At 40.4% G+C, this 15,509-nt stretch overlaps 1 protein-coding gene across 1 annotated transcript in view; it reads left to right on the top strand.

The window, feature by feature from the left end:
* Positions 1-15,509, top strand: part of LOC134356821 (receptor-type tyrosine-protein phosphatase gamma-like) — a 699,039-nt gene that overhangs the window by 72,798 nt on the left and 610,732 nt on the right. The gene's annotated exons all lie outside the window — the stretch shown is intronic.

Raw genomic sequence — 15,509 nt, 5'->3', positions numbered from 1 at the left:
AGAAGGAGGCATGTCCTAGATTTTAAGGGTCCTTAATAATGGACGCTATCTTCCTGAGGCACTATCTTTTCAATCTGTCTTTTGGTGGGGATGGTTGTGCCCATTGTGGAACTAGCTGACTCTATAACCCTTTTCAACCTTTTGGAATCCTGTGCGCTGGACCCTTCATTACCAGGCTGTGTTGCACCCAGTCAGAATGCTCAGTACTGTACATCTATAAATATTTGTAAGAGTCTTTGTGATATGCCATATCTCCTCAAACTTGTAATTAATTGGGCCGGCATGGTAGTGTAGTTGTTAGTACAATACAGTACCAGCAAACCAGGTTCAATTCCCACTACTGCCTGTAAGAAGTTTGTATGTTCTTCCCGAGACTGCGTGAGTTTCCTCCCACAGTCCAAAGGCATACCAGTTGGTTGGTTCCTGTGATTAGGCTAGGGTTAATATCGGGGGATTGCTGGACAGCGTGGCTGCAAGGATGGAAAGGGCCTATACCACGCTGCATCTCAATAAATAAACAAACAGAGCAGTTGCTGTGCATTCTTTGTGATTGCATCTGTGTTGGTCCCAAGACAGATCCTCTGAAATATTGGTGCCCAGGAAATTAAAGCTGCTCACCCTTTCCACTGCCGACCCATCAGTGAGGACGAGTGTGTGTTCTTACAACTTCCCTTCGTTAGACCAGTTTCTTGGTCTTGCTGACGCTGTGTAAAGCCCAATTTATACTTCTGCATCAAATGTACGCCGTAGGTACCACATACCCTATGCCATAGGGTGACGTGCACCTCCCCAAAAAAGTAATTCACACGTCATGGCGACGCAGACTGCAACAACTGTGATTGGTCTGCTTGGTAGCATCGCATTTCCTCATATGCATTTCCGGTTGCTTTTCTCCGCCATGTCTGTACACTGATGCGAAATAAGTGGTTGGAGATGATGAACCAAATCGTCAGATCTACCTGCCGACATCCAAAAATATTTGAAATGCATTTCCTCGTCCATGTCTCTCATGAAGAAACTCAACATAGTGGCATAGAAACCCCACCGCCGACTAGTGTTTTGGAGGTGAATTGCAGAGTGACGCAGACACAAAAACGCATGCTCGCTACAGCGTAGTCCCTACGCCCAAGTATAAATCAGGCCTATGGCGTAGCCCTACAAATTTATAAAAGGCATTTGAGCTGTGCTTAGCCACATAGAACATTTGTTTCTAAATGTGAACATGTCATATTGGTAAGGACTCAATGCTAAATGAGACATTAATGAATTTATTGTCTGAATGTGTGTCAACAAAGGAAGATGAGTTATAGTAGTCCTTTTATGTATGGTCCATGTTTAATGACAATGGTTACTACCCTCTCCCTAACATAAATTTGTACATTGTGTGAAGTAACAATTTAGAAACAACCAGCTGTTTCCCAAGATAAAACAAAATCTAGCTTGTATAAACAATCTAGTCATTCCTTAGATCAAGTTAAAATGACACCTTGAGAAATTTGTTACTTTAATATATTTCTACAAACTCTGTGTGGTTGCTAATATATAAATCTGTCACCAAAAGATTGGATGACTTCTTTGTATTTCGGGTTCTTTTTTCTTTGTAAAAATGTATGCGTTTTGTTTTTCACCACCAGCTTGATTATTAGCTTATGCCTATTACATCACTTTGAAAGCTCTTTTGGTTTTGGGGCCAAAACATTGAACATGCCAAAATAAAGCTAATTTAAGTGGAATTATAACTGCTTCAGCTCAAATCTAGTTTTCAATTTTTGTTGATGCTAAACAGCTGAGTTTCATTCTCTATACATTTGTCCATGATTCTTCACCCAAGTAATGGCACATATTACTGACTTATTTGTGAAGAAATGCGTTCAAACCTTGTTAGAGTGTAGAGTATGAAACTGTACAGCAGAGGAACAGACCCTTCATCCCAGTGTCTGTGCCAACTATGATCCAATGTAAACTCATCCCATATTCTTGTATGTGGTCAAGATCGCTCCATTCCTTGTCTGCTCGTGTAACTTCATGAGAATAGTACCAAAACATACTAAATTCACATACTTTAAAATCATCAAATAAAATATATTTTTGGCACAACAAGAAGTTGCAACAAAAGATGATGTGCTAAGAAGGGAATATCCTTCATGGTGGTGATATGATAGGTTTGGAAAATGCTTTTGAAGTAGTGAAGGCAGTTACTTGTGGTACTGTTCGCAGATGAGCCAGACTACTGGAATTGTGTGATGACATTGGAGGGAATGAATATTTAGGATGGTGGATAGGGTCTGAGTCAAGTACAGAATCAAGGTACTTGACTTTTGTTAGAGCTGTATTCATTCAGACATCCAGGAATATTCCATTATCTTTTTGATTGACACCTTGTGAATGGTGGAAAAGTTTTGCATGTCAGGAATCACTTATCAGCCCAAAACCGTTGGAGTTGAGGCGGATTAGTAAAGTTGTGATTGTTAAGCCTGTGGAGCAAAGCAACAGCTGGCAAGAGAAATAAGCGTTCTTTCATTTAGAAAGATGACATTTATAACACTAGATGTGTAAAGTATACAATGAATGTATATTAAGACTGAGAAAAGGTAAGTAATTGACCCTCTGGAAATCTGAGTAGAAATTTCATTCCTTGAATTTATAAACTTAGTATTAGAACATAGAATAATGCTGCACAGGATCAGACCCTTTGACCTGCAATGTCTACGCTAAACGTGATGCTGAATTAAACTAAGTATCCATTGCTTGTACATAATCCATATCAGTTCATTCCCTGCACATTCATTTGTCTATTTAACAATCTCTTAAACAGCACTTGTAAATCGAAAAGGTTTAGAGGGATATAGGTCAAATGTGGGCAAATGGGAATATCTTGGTTGGCATGGACCACTTGGGCTGAAAGACATGTTTTTGTGCTGTTTGACTGTGTGTGACTGTCATAACTGCTTCCACCATAACTCCTGAAAGTCCTTTCCAGGCATGTACTACTCTCTGTGCTTTCACAAAAGGATTTGCTACATAGATCTTTAAACTTGCTCCCTCTCACCTTATTTAGCGATACAATGTGGAACAGGCCCTTCCAGTTTAAAAATGCAAACACGAGGAATTCTGCAGATGCTGGAAATTCAAGCAACACACATCAAAGTTGCTGGTGAACGCAGCAGGCCAGGCAGCATCTCTAGGAAGCGGTACAGTCGATGTTTCGGGCCGAAACCCTTCGTCAGGTCAGTCCTGACGAAGAGTCTCGGCCCGAAACATCGACTGTACCTCTTCCTAGAGATGCTGCCTGGCCTGCTGCGTTCACCAGCAACTTTGATGTGTGTTCCTTCCAGTTTAACAAGCCACACTGCTCAGCAACCCACCAATTCCAACTCTAGCCTAATCAGAGGACAATTTACAAAGACCAAATTAACCTACTTGCCGGTCCGTGTTTGGTATGTGTGAACCAGCATACCCAAAGGAATCCATGCGCTCAGAGGAAGAGCGTACAAACTTTGCGACAGAGGATACCGGAATTGAACTTTGATCTCCAATACCCCGAGCTGTAATAGTGTCATATTAACCGTTACGCTACTGTTGCATCCTTGACATTTCTACCCTGGGAAAATCACTTTGACTCTCTGCCTTTCATAATTGTTATAAAATCTATCAGATCTCCCCTCTGGCTTCAACACTCCAGAGAAAACAATCTTGAGTGTGTCAATTTCTCCTTATATCTGATTCCCTCTAATACAGGCTGCATCCTGGTAAAACTTCTTTCCACCGTTTTCAAAGCCTTCATATACTTCCTGTAATGGGACAGCCAGAGTTATACACAATACTCCAAGTGTACATTAATGCTACTCAAGATCCTGCCAGAATTGTAGTTTTTCCCCTTACATTTGACCAACACCCTCTCAAAGTGCAACACCTCACACTTGTTCAGATTAAGCACCATCTGCCATATCTGTAACTGATCTCTATCTATTCCATGGAATATCACTTCAGTGCTTTTATAAATACTATGCAAAGATTTTGGTCAATTACTTTTAGAAAGTTGCTTATCTTATAAATTCAATTTAACAGTTTGTGTTTCGGATCATTTAACCTGATCTCAAATTGATGGTGATTGGCATAGTTTCTTGTGGTTTATGACACTCTAGGATAAAAGTGAGACTATTTGTACTGTGAATGACAGAAGAATTGGGGATTTATCATCCTGTGACCAGGCTTACCTTATTTTTTTTCATGTGTGTTATCTTTCTAAATCAATATCTTCTGTTTGTTGATGAGCATTTCTTGTATAGATCTAAAAGTGAACGGCTTTATATCTGTAGATCTCATTCCTGATGCAGATATACCACTTGCGAGCTTAAATAAATACGATAAATGTTTCCATTTTAAGTTTCTAGCATTTGCAGTTTTCAAAAAAATTCTCAGTTATAAGCTTGTTGCATCTCTTGAAGATTATTGAAAATTGCAAGATTGCAGAAATAGAAACAAGATTATGAAGTGTGTGGATTCTGAACAGAAAATATTTGCTGATGGTTGTGGATCTGTCATTTTCAGGATATGGAAAATAACTATCCTGTACAACCAGCACCAAGAAGTACCTCAAACACGAGAAAATCTGCAGATGCTGGAAATGCAAAGCAACACATGCAAAAATGCTCCAGCATTTTGTGTGTGTTACCAAGAAGTACCTATTGAGATTAGAATTGGTGTAGCATCATGAATTAATCTGGCTGTCCCTTGCAAGATGTGACACAGTTTCAAATAAAAATTTCCACTTTGCTCCCTGAAACATTGACTCCTTCCTCTGCCTCTGCCTCACTGCGGATGCTGGTTGACTTTCAGATTTCTACCATTGTTTTCTGTTGCTTAATGTCTGACCTGAATACTTCCAGATAATTAACAAGACTTTTATATGGGTCTGTTTATCGTTTATGGTTAAATTCTAAAGTCCATAACTATGCTGTCCATTACCCAAACAATTTTTTTTAAAAAGCACTTAAAACTACAGATATAGGGAAAACTTTGTAAGGAGATATATAAAACATTTAAAATCAATTTAAAATATTTTAAAGCGTCACTGTCTGGATGAATGCCTGAATTATGGTGCCTCATTGCTAACAAAGTAAGGATGGACCAAAATACCCAAACTAGTTTGTTGGTTCAGTCCCTTACTGTTGTCAGAGGAGGTATTTAATATTGCTCTGATACAACTTCAAGCAGCTTAGAGTGCAATATGTGCATTCGCGGTCTCTGAAATGTATTCAATGAGATGTTTTAAGTATTTATGATTTGTGCATTTTATCTGTAATATTATATTTGCTGTAATTTTAAAGATTATGTGTGATGGATAACCATCTTGAATTCCAGCTTATGTAATCAGGGTACAGTATGGACACTGGTTGATTAACATCCACTCAGAATTATTTGCCTTGCTGGGTTTGGAACTTGTTTAGTATGGATTATATTTTCATTAACCTTACTCCTAATGAATTAATTGGGAGTTTTCCATCTAGTTTTTACATATTGAGTGCCGTCTGCTGGCAAAGCCCTGACAAGATTGCACTGATTGTTGGTTTCTGTTTGAAGAAATTTTAATCTCACTTGAAGAAAAAAAAATTGTATAACTTGTTTTGTTTGAAGGGAGCAGAGATTTGAAGAAGTTATTTTATTTGTGACAGGTTCCTAAAAAAATAAATATTTCTGGACAAGGGGCATACCTCTCCAATTTGTAAAACATACAAGCGTTTAAATGATTACTCTTAGCCCTTCATCACAACAATCTTAGATTCCAAAAAAGACAAAATTATGTAACAGTAGTTTAACACTGTGTTGATACTTGTTCTTTTTAAAATTTGAAAGCAATTTCATTCATGCGTATTTCAGAACAAGACTGAATTATAATAACTAACTGTTCCAGTGGCTACTGAGTAATATTTGCTGAGGTAAGAATCTAGTCAAGAGACAATTTATCTTTAGAACTTAAATCAGAACACTGGAGAACATAATCCCCTGCTTCATTGTTAAATTATTCATTTTGCAGCCTTTATTATTTTATCACTTTGGGAACTAGTACTCCCAGATACATATGCAACTTGAGAAATAAACTATGCTTGGATGAACTATCATTCATAAGATTTAACAGAACAAAATTGTTTTTAATGCAAACATTAGTTATTATTTTCAGGAATAATCAACATGGTGTTTTGGTGGAAAATCTGACAATGTCTTCTCGCATCTGGACAGTTGAATGTATAAATCAGGGGCTGATACTGAATTTCTGAGTCAGTATCTCCCTGGTCAACATGACATTAAGATAAAGACAAATCATATTATTTTTTGATACATTTAGAAGGATAAAAATGACCTCATTAAAATGTACTAAGTTCTTAGCTCAACAAGTAGGGAGAATATTTGGAATTCTCTTGCTTGAAGGCCTGCAAAGACTGCATCAATTTTTCACATTTTGATGTAAGTATTGATTGAGTTTGGGTTATGGAAGGAATCAAAGAACCAGGCATATGATTCAGCCATGATCTTAATGAATGAAAGATGGGTTTGAGGGCAGTCTGGCATATTCCAACTTCTCTTTCTTCTGTTGTGTTCTTAAATACATAACTTTTAAATGGATATAGTTAACTATTGGAATTTATTTGAACTATTGTGTTGTTTCCCTGTTCAAAGAACACTTGTATATTCCAAGATTAAAGTTACTTGAATATTTCTATTTCTATATTCTTTTACTATCAAGGATAACTAATCTTGCTACAGAGGTGAAACACATTTTTAGTTTGCACATTATGCCAGTATTTTCCAATTAAATGCAGAACAGTCATCTTGAACCCCAAAGAAAATTGTCCACGTAGATCCATCAATGTCTGTGATTTTATTTCATTTTTCATGTTTGGTTACTGTCAAACATCATTGCAAGGGATCTTCAGAATCCAGCAAGACTGATGTCATTAGGTTGGCTGAATAGCCAAGCTCATAGACAGATTCTCACAGATTGCAGATGAGAAGTGAGAAAGCATAACCTAGAAATATAAATTGTCCTTTTGCTGTTTGTCACATTTAAGTCAACCTCAGTAAGCATCAGTTGTCTGATCCCTGAAGACTGCAATCACTAAAATGAAAATATTTGGGTGTAGCATAAACTTGGCAGAGTTCAATGTAGGGAAATAAGAGGTCATGCAATTTGGTAAAAGGAGGAAAAAGGCAAACTAATATGTAAATGTCGATTAATGAAGTACAAGAAAAAATATGCAGATGCAACAAGCTATTCGGAAGGCAAGTGGGATATTAGCCTTTATTGCTAGAGGTTTGGAGTTTAGAAAACAGTAAAGTATTATCATAATTATACAGTGCTTTGAGGTCAAACTCTGAGTCAGGTTTATCATATGCTCAAATGCAAGGAAACGCGTACTTGCAGTAGTATCACAGGCAAGTAGTGTCCAATACATGACATTACAAGAAAAGCATAATTTAAACATAAAGCAAAAACACAATTAGAACAAAAAAATCCATTATAGTACAAAATGGCTGACACAGACAAAAGCCGAGAGGAGCTTAGCAGGTCAGTCAGCATCTATGCAGAGGAATAAACAGTCAATATTTCGGGCTGAGATCTTTCATCAGGACTGAAAAGGAAGGGAGCAGAAGCCTGAGTAAGAAGGTGGAGGAGGGAAAGAAATTAAAGCTGGCAGGTGATAGGTGAAAGCAGGTGAAGGGCAAAGTAGGTGATGGGAGGGGGAGAGGGGATAGGTGGAAGAGGTAAAGTGCTGAAGAAAAAGGAACCTAATAGAAGAAGACAGTGGACAATAGCGAACAGGAAGGAGGACAAGAATCTGAGGGAGGTGATGAGCAGGTGAGGAAAAGAGAAGGGGTGAAAGGGTAACCAAAATAGAGAATGGAGAAAGAGAGAAGAGGGAGGGGTGAATAATTATCAGATGTTAGAGAAATTGATATTCATGCTAAAAGGTTGGAGTCTACCCAGATGGAATATATGAGGTATTGCTCCTCCTACCTGAGTTTGGCCATGTCATGGCAGTAGAGGAAGTCATATTTAAATCTGTCAAGAATGGGAATGAGAAGTGGAATTGAAATAGGTATCCACTGGGAGATCCTGCCTTTTAGGATGAATAGTGCAAAAGTGCTTCATAAAGTGTTCCCGTGATTTGCATGGATTCACATCTTTTCCTCCACATCCCTCTCTGCATTCTGTCAGGATCGAATTTGTGTGACTTCCCTGTGTACTCCCCTCTCCCTCCCTAATCTTTCTGCTGGTACTTATCCCTGCAAGCTTGACAACTGCCACACCTCCTCCCTCAGTACCATTCAGGGCCCCAAACAGTTCTTCCAGATGAGGTGACTCTTCACCTGTGAATCTGTCAGGGTCATCTATTGTAATTAGTGCTCTTAATGTGGCCCCTTTTACACTGGTAAGACCTGACACTCCAGACTAGTTAGCCCATCCTCTCTGGAATGATCAGCAATTGTTATTGTCAACTTGGGTTTGTAAGATACTGTTGAGTTAGCAAGGTGGAGCCATGAGATGACCTCATCTGATGAATGTGTATGTCTCTGTTGTTGTCAGAGAGCATAAGGGAGGGAAAATGAATAGAATGTCTTTGTATGACTATTAGTGAGGGAGGAATACCTGATGCTTGTATGTTTATGATGCAGTCATAGGTAAAATCTGTCAATAGCAAGTATAGAGTGGAGTATAGAAGTCTCATGGTTCTCATCCTTAGCAAAATTATAGTTTCCCTTACACCAACACTGCACATGCCAAAATATGTTTCTTTTGGAGCTGATCATTGCCACTGTCTCTTGCAAAATGGAACTGTTGTCCCAGTTGGCTCTTCCCTCCCTAATTTCCCTCTGTGCATCTGCTCTGTAACACCCACTGCATCTGCATGCTGAGCCACATCACCGCAGATTCCTGTGGTGTATCTTCTTTTCAAAAATTATTCAACATGAGGGCTCTCTTCTCCAACTTCACTTCCTGCTAATTTTAACAGCATATTATTCAAATTAAATTGTAGCACCTGCGTGCTCTTGGTGTTCCTTAATGACCTGGAGTTTCAATACTGTAGCTGTGCAGCTATATGACTGTCAGGTGCACAAAACTGCTCTGGGACCTTTACACTGTTTCAAAACAGCGTGCAACCACTTTCAATCTTGTTTTGACGCCAAGCAATTTCTCAGCTAACATTTCAACTAATATTGTAGAATATGAAATAAAGATTAAAACATACATAACTAAGATAAAGCTAAATATTTTAGAATATAAAATTTGTTTTATTTTGAATTATTTATTGAAGGGTTTTATAGTCCATATGAATAAAATTAGAATTGGAAGTCATAATTGCAACTCAGCAAGGCTCATCTTAAATTCTGTTATAGATTATATTTAGTAAAGTATAGAGCATTTAATGTATTTTACAACAGGGATGTTTCATAACTGCTTGTGACATCAAGCTTAGGCAGCACACTGGCACAATTAGAAGAACAGCTGCCTTAGTGCTAGAGACCCATGTTCAAGCCTGACTATGTCTGTGTTGAGTTTGCACCTTCTCCCTGTTCCAACATAAGTTTCCTTCCACAATCTAAATATGTGCAAAATGTTAGGTTAATTAGGTGCCGTAAATTGTTCCTAATGCCCAGATGGGTGGTAGGATTTTTTGGGGTGGGAGAGAGAGGATGTTGATGAAAATATAGGGGAAATAGAATTAATACATGGTATGTATAAATGAGTGATTAATGGTCAGTGTGGATTTGTGTCCTAAGGGTCCGGTTTCTGTGCTGTATCTCTATATCACTCTGTAATTACAAAAATAAAAGCACAGTTGCAAAAATCCCCAAGTCTGTATTAGTATCATGGTGCAACAATGATAAACACTGATAACTTTGCCCAATCTGCCTAATTTGCAATGCATAATTCTTCAGTAGCTTTTGTGATATCTTTATAATGATTTCAGAGGTCGCAAGTTTTTTCAACCATGTGCGGGAGAATGACAGGTAGTTAGAGTTCCAAAAATAACAATAACACATATCAGATTTCTACAAAAAAGTTCTTTTCAGCTGCAACTGAGTTCTGTATTTTTTTCCTTTAAACTGTATTTTATAAATTACATATTTATCTTTTGTTAACATAAATCATCCCATCTACAGTGGTGCTGGAAGGCTTGTGAACCTTGTAGAATTTTCTCTATTTCTGCATAGATATGACCTAAAATGTGATCAGATCTTCATGCATCCTAAAACTAGATAAAGGGAATGAAATTAAATAAATAACACAGAAACATTGGACTTATTCATTTATTTATTGAGGAAAATAATCCAATATTACATGTATTTGTTGGAAAAAGTATGTGAACCTTTGCTTTCGGTAACTGTTGTGACCCCCTTGTACAGCAATAACTTTAACTAAATGTTTATTAACTAACTGTTGATCAGTCTTACAGATAAGCTTGGGGAATTTTATGCCATTCCTCTTTACAAAACTGCTTCAACTCTGGGATGTTGCTGGGCTTCCTTGTGTGAACGGCTTGCTTCATGTCTTTCTACAACATTTCTATAGAACTAAAGTCAGGACTTGGACTTGGCCATTCCAAAACACACATTTTCTGCTTTTTGAACCATTCTTTTGTCGATTTGCTTTTCGAGATCATTGTCTTGTTGCACTATCCAACTTCTATTGAGCTTCAGGTGATAGACTGCTACTCTGATATTCTCCTGTAAAATATCTTGATACAATTTTGAATTCATTGTTCCCTCAGTGATTGCAGGCTGTCCAGGCCCTGAGGCAGCAAAGTGGCCCCAAACATGATGCTTCTTCCACCATGCTTCACAGTTGGAATGAAGTTTTGGTGTTGCAGCAATGTGCGTTTCTGCCAAAAAGTTCAACTTTTGTCTCATCTGTCCACAGAATATTGTTCCAGAAACATTGTGGAATATCCAGGTGGTCTTTTGAAAACTTGAGACATGCAGCGATGTTTTTTGGAGAGCAGAGCTTCCTCCTTAGTGTCCTTCCATTCTTGTTCAGTGTTTTTCTCATAGTGGACACATGAACAAAGACTTCAACAAGTTCTAGACGTTTCTGCAGGTCTTTTGCTGTTATCCTTGGGTTCTTTTTCACCTCCTTCAGCATTTCTCGTTGTGCTCTTAATGTGATCTTTGCAAGATGCCCATTCCTAGAGAGAGTAGCAACAGTACTGAGTTTCTTCCGTTTGTGGACAATTTCTCTTACTGTGGACTGATGAACACTCGGGCCTTTAGAAATGCTTTTGTAGCTTTTTCCAGCTTCATGCATTTCTACAATTCTTCTTCTCTGGTCCTCTGAAAGTTGCTTTGATCAACGTCTGGTGCACATAAATGGATCTTTCTGGAGAAGAGAAGACTCTGTCAGTAACCTGACTTCATGATTTTTTTTAAAAGGGCAGGGCACCTCTACAACCCACACCTCCAATCTCATCTCATTGATTGGAACACCTGACTCCAAATAGCTTTTGTAGAAGGCATTACCCCAGAGGTTCACACACCTTTTCCAAGAAATAATTGTAATATTGGATCATTTTTCTCAATGAATAAATAAACAAATGTAATGTTTTTGTGTTATTTATTTAATTGGGTTCTCTTTATCTACTTTTAGGAGATATGAAGACTTGATCACATTTTAGGTCATATTTATGCAGAAATGGAGAAAATTCTACAGAATTCACAAACTTTCTAACACCACTGTACCCTTGACGCAGATATTCCTGTCACAACTGTATTAGACCACTGCCTTGCTATTATTCAGTATTGGAGCATACTGATCATATTTTCTTGTCCATTAAGAAGAAAGCTTTCTCAGTTTCAGTGAGATCTATAAATTGAGTCCTGAGCCAAAATGATTTGCAATCTAGTTTAATTACATAAAACCTGACTGTTGTATTATGTGCTTTAAACATTTAAACCTCACTGGGCTTAAGCAGAGACTTCATAGAATTGAAAAGTATAAAAGATTTTCCTGCTTAGAGCATCAAATGTATTTAGTAACTTTGAATTTCCTACGGTTTGAATATTTTGACTTGCATTTTAGTCTTGTTCTCCAGTCTTTCTCTGTGTCAACCATTCTCCTCCCCCAGTGTTCGAAACTTTTTGAATGGATGGCTTAAGAGCTTAACTTGAAGGACAATATCCTTTAACAGCAAGAATTTTAATAATTCATTATTAAGTATTTCTATAAAAGAATGCATCAAGTTATTGTTTTTTAGAAAAAGCTTCATAGTCTTGAAATCTTTATTGTATCCTTTAATATCTATAGTTACTTCTGTAAAATGTGCAATCAATAACTCAAACATTAAAACTTCCAGCAACACACATCAAAGTTGCTGGTGAATGCAGCAGGCCAGGCAGCATCTATAGGAAGAGGTACTGTTGACGTTTCGGGCTGAGACCCTTCGTCAGGACTAACTGAAAGAAGAGCTAGTAAGAGATTTGAAAGTGGAAGGGGGAGGGGGAGATCCAAAATGATAGGAGAAGACAGGAGGGGGAGGGATGGAGCCAAGAGCTGGACAGTTGATTGGCAAAAGGGATATGAGAGGATCATGGGACAGGAGGCCTAGGGAGAAAGAAAAGGGGGAGGGGGGGGAAACCCAGAGGATGGGCAAGGGGTATAGTGAGAGGGACAGAGGGAGAAAAAGGAGAGAGAGAAAAAGAATGTTTGTATATAAATAAATAACGGATGGGGTATGAGGGGGAGGTGGGGCATTAGCAGAAGTTTGAGAAGTCAATGTTTATGCCATCAGGTTGGAGGCTAGCCAGACGGAATATAAGGTGTTGTTACTCTGACCTGAGTGTGGCTTCATCTTTACAGTAGAGGAGGCCTTGGATAGACATATCAGAATGGGAATGGGATGTGGAATTAAAATGTCTGGCAACTGGGAGATCCTGCTTTCTCTGGCGGACAACACCTTATATTCCCCCTTCCCCTCCCACTGTCAAATCTCTTAATAGCTCTTCTTTCAGTTAGTCCTGACGAAGCGTTTCGGCCCGAAACGTCAACTGTACCTCTTCCTATAGATGCTGCTTGGCCTGCTGCATTCACCAGCAACTTTGATGCGTGTTGCTTGAATTTCCAGCATCTGCAGATTTCCTCGTGTTTGCATTAAAACTTCCTTAGGCTTTAAATTAGTATTGAATCAATACATCCCAAATGACTTCCATCATCCAAAAATTTCTGTAGTTGTACTCTGTGTCCTTTTGCTAAGATGCTGTATTCCTCAGGATATTTAAACGCAAACAACAGGAATTCTGCAGATGCTGGAAATTCAAGCAACACACATCAAAGTTGCTGGTGAACGCAGCAGGCCAAGCAGCATCTATAGGAAGAGGCACAGTCGACGTTTCAGGCCGAGACCCTTCGTCAGGACTAACTGAAGGAAGAGTGAGTAAGGGATTTGAAAGCTGGAGGGGGAGGGGGAGATGCAAAATGATAGGAGAAGACAGGAGGGGGAGGGATAGAGCCGAGAGCTGGACAGGTGATAGGCAAAAGGGGATACGAGAGGATCATGGGACAGGAGGTCCGGGAAGAAAGACAAGGGCGGGGGGGTGACCCAGAGGATGGGCAAGAGATATATTCAGAGGGACAGAGGGAGAAAAAGGAGAGTGAGAGAAAGAATGTGTGCATAAAAATGAGTAACAAATGGGGTACGAGGGGGAGGTGGGGCCTTAGCGGAAGTTAGAGAAGTCGATGTTCGTGCCATCAGGTTGGAGGCTACCCAGACGGAATATAAGGTGTTGTTCCTCCAACCTGAGTGTGGCTTCATCTTTACAGTAGAGGAGGCCGTGGATAGACATGTCAGAATGGGAATGGGATGTGGAATTAAAATGTGTGGCCACTGGGAGATCCTGCTTTCTCTGGCGGACAGAGCGTAGATGTTCAGCAAAGCGGTCTCCCAGTCTGCGTCGGGTCTCACCAATATATAAAAGGCCACATTGGGAGCACCGGACGCAGTATATCACCCCAGTCGACTCACAGGTGAAGTGATGCCTCACCTGGAAGGACTGTTTGGGGCCCTGAATGGTGGTAAGGGAGGAAGTGTAAGGGCATGTGTAGCACTTGTTCCGCTTACACGGATAAGTGCCAGGAGGGAGATCAGTGGGGAGGGATGGGGGGGACGAATGGACAAGGGAGTTGTGTAGGGAGCGATCCCTGCGGAATGCAGAGAGAGAGGGGGAGGGAAAGATGTGCTTAGTGGTGGAATCCCGTTGGAGGTGGCGGAAGTTACGGAGAATAATATGTTGGACCTGGAGGCTGGTGGGGTGGTAGGTGAGGACCAGGGGAACCCTATTCCTAGTGGGGTGGTGGGAGGATGGAGTGAGAGCAGATGTACGTGAAATGGGGGAGATGCGTTTAAGAGCAGATTTGATAGTGGAGGAAGGGAAGCCCCTTTCTTTAAAAAATGAAGACATCTCCCTCGTCCTAGAATGAAAAGCCTCATCCTGAGAGCAGATGCGGCGGAGACGGAGGAATTGCGAGAAGGGGATGGCGTTTTTGCAAGAGACAGGGTGAGAAGAGGAATAGTCCAGATAGCTGTGAGAGTCAGTAGGCTTATAGTAGACATCAGTGGATAAGCTGTCTCCAGAGACAGAGACAGAAAGATCTAGAAAGGGGAGGGAGGTGTTGGAAATGGACCAGGTAAACTTGAGGGCAGGGTGAAAGTTGGAGGCAAAGTTAATAAAGTCAACGAGTTCTGCATGCGTGCAGGAAGCAGCGCCAATGCAGTCGTCGATGTAGCGAAGGAAAAGTGGGGGACAGATACCAGAATAGGCACGGAACATAGATTGTTCCTGGGCCCTCAGAGGCTCCATCTTCCTCTCACCCCAACCCTCCCCTCTCCATTGACACCCCCAGCCTCCCCCCTCCCCCCTCTGATCCCAGCTCTCATCCGTGCCGGGTCTTTACCATCCCCTCCGACCTTCAACTGTCGGAGGCAGAACGCTCTGTTCTCAGTAAGTGCCTCACGTTTGTCCCCCTTCGCCCACACCTCAGCGAGTTCCGTGTTCGCCATGATGCGGAACTTTTCTTCCGCCGTCTCCGTCTCCGAGCCTACTTCTTCGGCAAGGACTCTTCCACCCCCACCGATGACCCCTTCTCCCGTCTTCAACCCTCCTCTTCTTCATGGACACCCCGCTCTGGTCTTCTGCCTGCTCTGGATCTCTTTATTGCCAACTGCCAACGGGACATCAACCGTCTCGACTTCACCGCACCTTGTCCCCATTCCAACCTCACTCCTTCGGAACGCTCTGCTCTCCACTCCCTCCGCACTAATCCTAACCTTATTATTAAACCCGCTGATAAGGGGGTTGCTGTTGTAGTCTGGCGTACTGACCTCTACCTTGCCGAGGCACAGCGACAACTCGCGGATACCTCCTCTTATTTACCCCTCGATCGTGACCCCACTAAGGAGCACCAGGCCATTGTCTCCCACACTATCACCGACTTTATCTGCTCAGGGGATCTCCCA

This window comes from Mobula hypostoma, chromosome 15, assembly GCF_963921235.1.
Source record: "Mobula hypostoma chromosome 15, sMobHyp1.1, whole genome shotgun sequence".
Taxonomy (NCBI): domain Eukaryota; kingdom Metazoa; phylum Chordata; class Chondrichthyes; order Myliobatiformes; family Myliobatidae; genus Mobula; species Mobula hypostoma.
This window is presented reverse-complemented; position numbering and strand designations above follow the sequence as displayed.